At 48.4% G+C, this 10386-nt stretch overlaps 1 pseudogene across 1 annotated transcript; it reads left to right on the plus strand.

The window, feature by feature from the left end:
- Nucleotides 1-2858: 2858 nt before the first annotated feature.
- LOC129129257 (fibrinogen-like protein 1-like protein) lies at nucleotides 2859-7192 on the plus strand (annotated as a pseudogene). Its single transcript, XR_013184845.1, has 2 exons — nucleotides 2859-6341; nucleotides 6427-7192. The product of XR_013184845.1 is annotated as a fibrinogen-like protein 1-like protein (transcript).
- The last annotated feature ends 3194 nt before the right edge of the window (nucleotides 7193-10386 follow it).

Genomic DNA, 10386 nt, shown 5'->3' on the forward strand with positions numbered 1-10386 from the left:
TGTCTGAAGAGGAAAATTCCATCATCATCCCTACTGGTTTGGTTCTGCTAGGGAGGGAAGTGGCCACATTTGCATGGTCTGGTGATATGTCCTGTTCTGGGAGATACCAAAGCTGGAGTGGTGAGCTGTAAGAACAGTCTCTGCTGAGCAGGCAGGCATTCCTGGGTGTGTTTTGATGGCAGAAACTCCAGCAATGGGTTGGTGTCACTGTCAAATGAAAGCATCCTTATGAGGATGGAGCCTGCTGTCATGAAGCCTTACCACTGGCTGCCTCTTCTCAGCCATGGCTGGTACCTTTAGCATTCCAGCTGGGAGCACATGATGGAAATCACCATTGGACCCCCTGCTCCTCACAGCCTTTAACTGCTCTTGCCCCTCCCCTCAGTCCCCATCTTCCCTCGCCTTCATGAGCACTGGCCATGGAGGAAATAAAAGCATTTGGACTCACTTGAAATAACCTTCCACTCCTGTTAAACGCTGGTGGAACTAAGTGGATTTATCTGAATGAGTTGAATGTAGGTAGGAGGTGAAGTTGTGACCCTGGGGAGGTTCTCAGATTTTCCCTCTTCAGAAACAAAAGCAGATTTGCAAGTCTGGTACATGCGTGTTTAGAGAGCAAGACAGTTTGTGACCCAGAGGAGCAAGGAGCTGGTGAGTGGTGGGAGAGGTGACACAGGGGTCTGTCCAGACTGGCCATGCTGCTGGTCTGACTCTTGCCTGGCCTGAGGGCACCTGAGGAGGTACTGCATTGATGCTGTTCCTAGCAGCTTCCAAGCACACTTGGTGTTTGACCTGGTGGTTTGCAAAGCCCTTCTCTGGGTCATGGACTTGCTCTGTACGGACACAGGAAGGAGTCAATGTGCCTAATCTCTGGGCACAGCGTCCTGCTGATCTGTCAGCTGCTCTTGTGATCTCTGCTTGAAAACTGTCTCCTCTTACGTTCCTACACCTTCAAGCAATTTCTCAATTTCCCCATCCTTCCCATGGCAATCCAGACTTCCCAGTTACTGCTCCTCTGGGCTGGTGAACCAGCAGAAGCCAACTCTGCCCCAAGTGCTCCAAGGTCAGTTTGATCCTAAATGTGATTTTGGCCACGTGGATCATAACATGCCTCTCCCCTCACCCCAGGTAGCTGCCAGGATCCAAAATCAGGGATTGCCCTCACCCCAGTGCCTGCTGGACTACACAGTCCTGGACTACTCAGTGCCAGCTGTCTGGACATTGTGCTGGCAAGGGCCTCCATAAATAACACAGGATTTGGGAGCAGGACACAGCTCTGAGTGGGTGGCCAAGGATGCCACCCTGCTGTCACCACTGATGCTCCCCAGAGGGGAGCTCCCACAGGGCTTTGCATTTGGAGCTGCAAGTAGCCTTGTGTCTTTCAGAGAAAAAGGAGAGAGCTGTTTAATCCTGGAGGAGCTGGAAGAGCCACAAAGGGGGGATTTCAGGGAGGATTTCGTTAGAAATGGTCCAGATACATCAAACTATCTCCTGCATGAAGCCATACCCCATTACTGCTTCTATGTGCGGGACAGCTTACAGTACTTATTCTATTAAGAGCCTGGTGCTGCTTTGATACATTCCCAGGAGACTGTGATAAAATTTCTGACACTATTTTCCTCGACTGATTCCAGTAAATTACTTCCAATGGAACTGGCTGCCTGCCTGATGCTGAGGTGACATTGTGTCCCTGACAGGCAGGCAGGTTCCTGGTGGAGTGGGCACAGCAGCACCTGAGGGCTCCCAGGGGTGGGAAAACAACAGGCTTCTAGGGAATGTTGCCAAACATCCCCAGCATCACTGACATTCTCCCAGTGAGGCAGTGAACACTGCCCAGCTCCTGGCTCATAGCACACACAACAGATGCAGATTCCATGGGACACCTGCAGATGTTCTTTCTCTTTGCTGCTGGTGATGACATCCCAGGTGTGTCTGAGTCAGCTCTCCTGCTCCAGCCTGGAGTTAATCCAGATGCTGGATGTAATCTTGTTCCTTTCTAACATCAGTGAACATTTGAATTGGACCAAAAGGCTCTGGCTTTACTCCATACCTGTGAGCCTGAAGCATGTTTTCAAGCTGGTGGTGTTGCTCATGCAGTACATGACCATCCTAGGTGAAAATACACATCCTTATATATTTTTGATCACAAAATCTTTCACTATCAGAGCCTGTCCTGGTTAGGGCAAATTTGGGAGGAAACTTCCAAAGAAGTCCCTCTAGAAAGCATATTCAAGTGGCCCCTCCCCCTACTGGTTTGGTAAAAGATTTCCTTGGAGAAAAGCGGAAAAAAACTTTCTTTGTTTCTTTAACAAGCAAAGTATTCACAAGCATAAAAAAAGATTAAACATTAAAACTCCTCACTGTTCTGAAGACATGGCAAATTCAGAAAGTCCTTCTCGGGCGTAGCTGCGTTCACTCAGTCTCTTATCAGTCCCTCCTGCACTGGAAGATGCCACACCCCGGCCATAGTGGGCCGGGCCACAGGTGTGAGCTCCTGGTGTTTTTCTGGGGTTTTAGTCTAGAGAAGTGCTGATGAGTTCCAAGAAAAAGAAAAGCCACAGTCTGGGGAACTTCTCTGCCTTAGCTAGCTAAAAAAAAAAAGTAAAAGGAGACCTCTCTCCCACTGTCTGTCCATGCTGCAGACAATGCAGTCCATGAGAAGGAATGCAGGGAAGTGAGTGCAGTTTCTGAAAACAAACTGTGCTTCTTTTCCCCCGACTTTGCTCTCGGAACCAATCTTAAAGGTGCAGAACTTAATATCCAGCATAAACAGAACAGATGACTGGGGACACAAGTATCATAAAGTCATCCTAGGACAAGCCAGTAATGTTAGCACATTTTGGTAGCTCCTGAGGGCTCTGGACTGGCACTGCAGCACAGGCAGTTGCACCAAAAGTGTGCAACAGCCAAACGCTACTCAACAGCTCAGCTCCAATCCTTCCAAATTCCTGGTAGGAAACACCTGCTCACAGTTGCATGTCTTCAAGGGGAAAATCCTGCCTTGGGTCAGTCACAGCCATGGGGCTTCTTGCATGTGCTGGGAGCTCCTTTGTACCCATATGGGCAAAAAGTAGGGTGCTGTAGGCTTCTGAGCCTAGAGGTGGCCTTTGCATCTGACCAGACCACCTTCCCTTTGGTACCCAAGGATCCCTTTGGGAAAGGGTCCTCTCCCCTCTCTTTGCTGTCCTCCACATGGTAAGAAATTGCTCTGGCCTAAAACCAGCATTTTTTTTCAGGCTGGGGAATGGTCAGGGAAGCTCCTTCTCATGTGCTGTGTTTCTGTGACTGGGGAATTTGAGAGAAACCAGAGACACCCATCTAAGGGCCCAATCCCACAGCTCTCCCTGCAGCACTCAGTACTGGCCAAGGGGAGGCAATGTCAAGATGCTATTCCATCAGTTTTCTCTTTTTGTGGAAGTTTGGTGACCCCTGCTGAGGTACATGGTGCCTCAATGTCCTGGTTTTGCATGGGAGACATTTACGGAAGCGATGCAAAACTTTTAGCCACTCGAAACTTGTACACACCTCTGTGAACAATATGTTAAAGATGAAAGAAACCTGGGAACTTCCTCTTTCTCTTCCAGCTGGCAAAGAGGTAACACGCCCTGGCCCTCTGTTTCGGCCAGGCCGGGCGGCCCCTGCCACGGGCTGGGCCCCTTCCCCCAGGGCACCTGCCAGTCCCCTCCCATCGGCTGCTGGGCAGGGGAGGGAGTGCCGTGAGCCGGGCCATGGCTCCAATTTCTAACGTCTTGCCGCTAGTCCAGGGCCAAGCTGAGTCCACCAGCCCCCAGAAGCAGCCCGGGCCGGGCTCGGCCAAGATTTTACCACCGTGGAAGTTCGCCCGCAGCCACCGGGCAGGGGGAAGGAGAAGCCACCCCCCTCCCCCTCCCCCTCCCCCATCGTGCTGCTGCTGAGTTCTGGCCTGGCTGATTAGATCCCAACCTTCCATCCCCCCCCAGCCGCAGTTCCCTCCATCTGTAGCACCCAGCCCGGCCAGGGTCAGGTGACAATCTGCAGGCCCTGGGCAAGATGTTAATTTTAGTGCTTCAATCCTCCCTTGAGTGAGAGAAAAGAACAAAATGCAGGCAATATAAAGGAGCAATATGAAGACATCGAGGTCAGTGAAGAAGTTAAGTCCCAGATGGGAGGGATGAGGAGATGTCTTAATCTTAGGGCTGAAATTCCCTTGTAAAGCTATGGAGAAAAGACTCTATTTCCCTGTAGCACATGAAATCATGGGGATATGAAGAATTCAGATTGATATTGAGCAAAGGCCTCTATGCCAAAGTAAGCAGATGATAAAGTAGTTGTAATCTATGAGAAGTTTGAACAGAAAGAGAGAGAAGAGTGAAGACCCTGTGCCCCCAGGGAGAGAAGAAGACCTGTGTTCCCAAAGATGAAGATGATTTTAGAGATGGATAATGAGAAACTTTGCCTTTGAACAGCTCATCTTTAAAACTCATAAGTTGACATGGCCCATAAACACAGCTGTGGGAAAAGCTTGTGGAAAATGGGAGGGATTTCATGATTGCAGATTTGCCCCAGTGACTGCTATTCATGGAAATTAAAAGCCATGAGACAACTGTTTTCTTGTGGAGAAACCTCCATAACATTAACAAGAGGGACTTCTCTCCCTAAGTGAACTGAAAAAAAAGACTATTTTAGAGGTGGTAAACTGACTGAAATTTTAGGTTTTGTTTCTTTACATTGTCAGTGGGAAAGAAAAAGTTGTGGGGGGAGGAGAAGTGTCCTGAAGGTTTGTTCTGATTCTTATTACTCTTTCTTTTAGTTACTGTTAATAAACTTTTCTTTATACCCTTTTAAAGTTTTGTGCCTGCTTTGCCTTTCTCCTAATCCTACCTCACAGCAGGAAGTGAGTGTATGGTGATTGGCCAGCACTGAACCTACCACATGCATTGGTGCATTGGCTGGGAAATCTCAAAACTGCCGAAATCTCAAATTGGTGAACCAAAACCACTACGCTCCTCCTGATGTGGTGTCCGTGCTGCTGCTGAAGAATTGCTTCAGATTCTCCAGGAACCAGAGCCTCTCCTAGGCCACCCATCACTTCTTGTCACTGCAGGACCACAGGGCTGGACCACAGCACTGTTGAATTCCTCCTGAGGAAAGTTTAGAGAGGACCTGCAGGCTCTTCCCTGTCGTGTGGGAGGCTGGAAAGGGCAGTAATTGCTGCTATTATGGCTGTCTGTGACCTGCCAAGCCTGTAGCCACAAACAAATTATTAGAATAGGGTAGGAAGAAAAGTCACCTGGGACATGAGACAAGTAGCCTTGACCTCAAAATATTTCCAAGCTATTGGCACAGGGAAGAGGATGCTCTTTTCGAGTGTTGCAGCACTGCAAAGCAAATGCTATTCTGCTGAGCTGATGAGTCCTGGCATCTGTGTTGTGGGGCTGCACTCACCATGAGTGCATATGAAAAACTCACTGGCCCGACAGTAAAAAGGTACAAGTGCCTATTTGGAAGATGTCTCCAGGATGATGGGAGCACATCTGTATCATCTTGTTTTTTCCATCCTTGAGTTTGGAATAACAAGGATTCATCTGGAGAACTTGATTTTACTGCTAACAGTGGCAAACTCCAATGTCCTTGTGTTTCATCCCTGTGTCTCTGCAGTGACCTTGTGCTTTCTGTGGCAAGGGGTGACATCACAAACATGGTCAGGTGCAGGTAGAGAACAATGATGTGCAGATGTTGACAACACCAGGAAGATAAGTTACAAAGCTCATCACAATGCTTAAATATGGATATAAGAGAGAAAAAAGGATAGAGTTAGAGAACTCTGCTAATGTTTTTAACTCCTGTTAAAACCCTCCTTGAACTACTCTTGTCACACTCAATCTGGTGTTGACTCTGCCTTTCTAAAGCCATATTCAGACCTGCCTCTGCTCAAGCCTGTTCATGATGTCTCTGTCCACACACTGACAGCTCCTTGAGCCCTTTTTCTCCAAGGACTTGCAGGATTGGTGAATGGCTCCAACCAGTGCTTGGGACGGATAGAGGTTTGGTACAGCAATGTGTAGGGGATGGTGTCTGATGACTCCTGAGACACAACAGATGCCTCTGTCGTGTGTAGGCAGTGTGGCTGGGGGAATGCAGTCGCAGGCCTGAGTAGCATTTATTCTGGGAGACGGTCTGGGATGGACTATCTGTCTGGACAACATTACCTGCAATGGGATGGAGAGGCTCCTCAGTGAGTGCTCATCGCAGGTGGGGAGAGCACAACTGTGGGCACGACAAGGAGGCAGGCATTAATTCCAGAAGGGAATTAATGTGCTCACGTGACAATGGGATTTGCCTCATCTGTACTCTTTGGGCAGGTAGGGCTGGTAATGTCTTGGTCTTGCAGAACCAGCCACAGGTCTGTGCCTTGGGCTTGTTCAATCCTCCTGTGTCCTGCCCCAGGCTGGCCCATGGACTGCAGCAAGGTCCCTGCTGGCAGCCCCAGTGGCATCTACATCATCCAACCCACAGGACTGCAAACATCGTGGTGTACCGTGAGATGAGTGGGGCAGACAGGGGCTAGACTGTCATCCAGAGGAACTGGCAGCTCAATGATCTCCTGGGACAAGTCCTGGAGCACCTACAAGCATGGCTTTGGGAATGTGCACACCGAGTGGCTGGGCACTGAGTACATCCACCAGATCACCAGGCAGAAGGTCTACCAGGTCAGGTTTGTCATCTGGGATGCTTCAAATATCATGAAGGTTGCAGACTACAAACTATTCAGCCTGGATGATGAGTTCTAGAGCTACCATCTGAGGCTGGGAGTGCACTTGGGGAGTGGAGGATGCCATGGCCTCCAAGGGCATGACCACATGACAACATGAAGTTCTCTGCTAAAGATCGGGATCAGGACACGTCTAATGGGAACTGTGCCGCCAGCTCTGGGGGTGGGTGGTGGTACTCGGCATGTCACTCTGTGCATCTGAACTTCAAAGGGGCCATGACATGGAGCAACCTGTGCCCAGGGAACTGCAGAGCCTCGGCCATCCTCATCAAACCCACCACCTACTGCTAGTTGCATTTTCATTTCCTTTCTGCCCAACCTGGGGCTAATTCTGGCTCTCCAAAGAATTGGAAAAAAGCAAAACCAAACTGGGTGTGCCACAGGGTCTTTGCAGAGGTTGTTCATATGTAGCTACTGAATAAAATAAGACATTTTCAATTTTTTCTTCGTCCTGTAGATTTTCTCTACTTCTCAGCTGTGCCTGTGTCATCTAGTTCAGAGTCAGACCATTTTAATTACATTAATAATAGAAACAGTCTCTTGGAAACTCAGAAGTTTCCAGATTGGTAGTGCACTTTATACAACATGTGAAATGCTCAACCCAGTAGACTTCTGTGGCTTTGTCAGTTAATTTACATCCTTAGCTTCAGGAAAACGACCTAATTTCTACTGAAGATCTTGCTCAAGATACTAAAGTGCACAGACAACTTCCCACTCCAAACCTCCTGCATGTAAGGCTTAATAGATGTTAATTAGTCAAATAAATTTTATTCAAAGAACTGTCTGAATTGTGAGACCTTTGAAGTTCTCAAAGAGGTTAATGCATTAGAGGGTTTCTACTGCTGCAGTTCAGCTTTTCCCTGAGACAGGGCTATGATGACTTCCCAGAGTCAGTGCTGGTAGAACAGTTGGACTTGATGTAGAGGGCTTTTCCAACCCCCATGATTCTATGATACATCCTCATCTTTGCGGGCAGAGCCCTTCAGCAGATGCCACCCTTTCCAGCTTCCAGCCTCCATGGTATTTATGTACTAAAGTTGCCTCCAGTGGCATGTGAGTCCTGGAGTGCCTTTGGCTCAGGGAGATGAGAGCTGTTTCCTAATCAATATAGAGACATGAGCTAGAAAATAAAAATCATCAATAACAAATCTTCTATTACTTTGTCATGCTTGTGTGTGATTTTTTACACTGTCATTTTACTGCGTGTCTGCCTTGAAACATGGGATTTCTCTCCCTGCCTCCTACTGCCTCCTGCTCCTCTGCAGTGAGTCATGAGGTGTGTGACAGGTGGGAGTAGGCATCTGCCAGCTCAGAAAGGAGACTAAACCCAGGAGACAATAACTTACATAGAATGTTCTTGGCTGTCAAACTTGGGAATTTCTTGTTGCATTTAGAAATATTTTTGTTTTTTTTCTTGGCTAACTCTCTTGCTTTGAGATACACATGGAGATATATGATTAAAGGAACTTTCTGCTAATGCCTTCCCCCCCAGGCTGGACACTCACTATACATGCAGGTAGGGTGAGAGGCAGCTCAGGGGCAGTGCTCCCCACCTGTGTTGGGTTCCCAGCATCACATTCCCTTCCATGACAGGAAAGACAATTCCATTGGATATTCCATCCTCATGGTGAGTCTCCTTAGCAAGATGCAGAAAAGTCTCTTTTGCACCATGTCCCCTCATTATCTTTAACTGGTGTGACATTTGTCTGGAAGAGATTGTCCCCATCTGCCCTTGTGAGACCCCATCTGCAGAGCTGCCTCCACCTCTGGGGTCCTTAGCACAGGAAAGATGTGAAGCTGTTGAAGCCAGTCCAGAGGTGGCCACTGAAATGCTCTAAGGGCTGGAGCCCCTCTACTGTGGAGATAGGCTGGGGGAGCCGGGGGTGTCCAGCCTGGGAAAGAGAACTTAGAACCCCTTCCAGTGCCTGAAGGGGCTCCAGGAGAGATGGAGAGGAACTTTTGAAAAGACCCTGGAGTAACAGGACAAGGGGGAATGGCTTCCCACTGCCAGAGGGCAGGGTTAGATGGAATATTGAGAAGAAATTCTTTCCTGTGAGCATGGTGAGGCCCTGGCACAGGGTGCCCAGAGAAATTGCCCCTCCCTGGAAGTGTTCCAGGCCAGTTTGGACTGGGCTTGCAGCAACATGGTCTAGTGGAAGGTGTTCCTGGACATGGCAGTAAGGTTGGAATGAAATATGTTTAAGTCCCTTCCAACCCAAACCATTCCATGATTTTTTGAGGTGATACCTCACTTTTCCTAGAAACTCCAAGGTTGCTGTGCATCCTCAGGCCTCTCTTGCTCTCTCCAGGGAGGTTCAGCTTGTCCCACAGTAACAGAGATGGGGTGTAGTGAGCCAGCCCTCTCCAGCAGGCTCCACATTCTGGGCAAACAACCTGACATGCATCACCATCATGAAACCCAATTAAAATGCAACGTCAATGTGAAAAGAGGGGATTTGAGAAGTGTAATATCACCATTACATTTCTGCTGGTCCCCAGAGGGTGCTCTTGCCCAGGGTTTGCCAGGCAGCTTCCTGAGGGAAGGAAGTCTGGCAGACAAGGAGAGCCCAGAAATATTCTACGAGGAGTCTAGCTGCAGACTGCAATTTTCTTTTCTATGTTGCTTACTCTGTCCTGCCACTGCATCGAGTGTTAAGATCCTGTCAGCACCAGCTGTTCACACAGGGAATGTGAGAGAGGCCATCCAAGGAAAAAATCACCAAGGACTTCATTGCATAGATATCGAATCATGGACTCACAGAATGGTTTGGGATCTTAAAGCTCATCTGGTTCCATCTCTCTGCCATGGGCAGGGACACCCTCCACTAGACCAGGCTTCTACAAGCTCTGAGTTCCCATCAGTCAGCTTTGCTTTGGGCACACAAAGAATTTTAATGGTTCCAGTCCTCCATCAGTTTACCCAGTTCCTGATTGGACTTTTGGTTTCACAACATACTGAGATGAACATGCCAGTCCTTCCTTTGCCTGGTGCCCCTAGAAAAACAGAATCACAGAATAGTCAGAGTTCAAAGGGACCTCTGGAGATCATCCACTCCAACCTCCAGCTCTGAAATGTGCTGAATAACCACCTCCAACCATTCCCTGTTCCTACTGCATCCGTGTCTACACTGTCAGTGCCTGTCACCTCATTCACCTTTTTCCTAACAGTCCTGATCCCTTTTCTTGCAAGGATGCCATTCCCACTTCTGACCACCCATTTTCTTCACCTCTGTGACCTTTTCCAGTGTTTCTCCATCTTCTCTGAGCCAGGCACCAGAGCCACACACACTTGTGAGCTTGCTGTATACGGGGGCGAGCAATATTTTCCTTGCAATATCTGGAGCCTTTTTTTCTTTTTAATTATTCATGAACCTTCAACTGATGTTTTTAGGGAACTGCTTACAGTTACCTTTAGCTCTTGACTAGCGTTAATCTACAGTCCCCTAGTGTACAGTGAGGGATGTGCTTTACTTTACCTTTATCAACATTGACTCTCATTTCCAATGGCATCACACATTTTAGGACCCAAACAGTCTTTTACAAAATTCCTCAGCTCTGCAACCTACCTGTCCCTGTGTAGGACTCCTGCTCTGCTCCCTGATTGACTAAGGATCTGTCACCTCCTCCCCCAGGCT

The sequence above is a fragment of the Agelaius phoeniceus genome, chromosome 20, assembly GCF_051311805.1.
Source record: "Agelaius phoeniceus isolate bAgePho1 chromosome 20, bAgePho1.hap1, whole genome shotgun sequence".
Classification (NCBI taxonomy): domain Eukaryota; kingdom Metazoa; phylum Chordata; class Aves; order Passeriformes; family Icteridae; genus Agelaius; species Agelaius phoeniceus.